The sequence below is a fragment of the Austrofundulus limnaeus genome, unplaced genomic scaffold, assembly GCF_001266775.1.
Source record: "Austrofundulus limnaeus strain Quisiro unplaced genomic scaffold, Austrofundulus_limnaeus-1.0 Scaffold847, whole genome shotgun sequence".
NCBI lineage: Eukaryota > Metazoa > Chordata > Actinopteri > Cyprinodontiformes > Rivulidae > Austrofundulus > Austrofundulus limnaeus.
In genome coordinates, this window is record NW_013953249.1 from 14,037 (window position 1) to 15,067 (window position 1,031).

Sequence of the window (1,031 nt, forward strand, 5' to 3'; positions counted from 1 at the left end):
TAGCAAGCAATGTAATAATCCCAAATTTTTAAAATAAATCATACTTACTACAGTCATTTGTCAAGATTTGATATTGAACATAAGTTTATTTGGATGCATAACAATGTTAATATTAAATTGTAGTTCATTTTAGTTAGGCAGTTATTTTTGGACTTTATGAAGTAAAAATGGCATTGCTTGATAACAAGGTTATTCTTTGTTGTTGAGGCATTCAGTGTTTTACCTGTCCTGTTCCTGATTGGCTGCCACACCCAAGTGGCTGCAGCTGCTGAAGATCTGGTTCATTACTCCTAGCTATTTAAAGTGGATCAGAAGATCAAGTCCTCGCTGATGCATCATCCTGTTTTGGGAAGATTCTCGGCCTCCCTGTGTAACTCTTTACCAGAATTCTGTTAACCTTGACTCTCTGTGTTCAGATCTGTTTGAACCCTGCCTGGACGATCTCCCTGTGATCCTGAATCCGATTAAGTAAGCCACTCACCAGATCTATGCTGCACTACCTGTCTGCCTCAGCCTGGAACAAAAACCTTTCACCTAAGGAAAACACTACTCACCTGGAAACCTTGGAACTTCTCCTCCACGCTCTGCCATCTCCACTTTCCTGTAAGAAACAATTTAATTACTTCATCACAAACCATTCTCAACAAACTCTATATCCCAGTTCCTCATCAATATCTTTTTCCCTTTCAGAACTGAATCCATTACCATTCACTGTAAATAAAAACACACCATTTTACATTGTCTCTGACTCTGTTCTTTACTGCTCTGCTTATTTGTTGGCAAACTCTGAATTCCCGTCAGTATGCATCAGCCAAATTCAATGTCAACAAGCAGTGTCAGTGATGAACAGACGCTGAATTTAATTGAAGAAAAAAATGACCCGCCAAGATATTATGTTACAACAGTGTAGGGGGTGTTATTTATTCAAATAACTTACCTGCATCTTCTCATAACTAAGCTATGAGAGTAAATTTTACCAAGGTTTCTTCTCATTACTTTAATATTTGTCTGTGCAAAGTGAAGTGACACAA

General features: G+C 37.9%; 1 pseudogene; it reads left to right on the forward strand.

The window, feature by feature from the left end:
- Window positions 1–416: 416 nt before the first annotated feature.
- Window positions 417–1,031, forward strand: part of LOC106532893 (uncharacterized) — a 13,204-nt pseudogene continuing 12,589 nt past the window's right edge.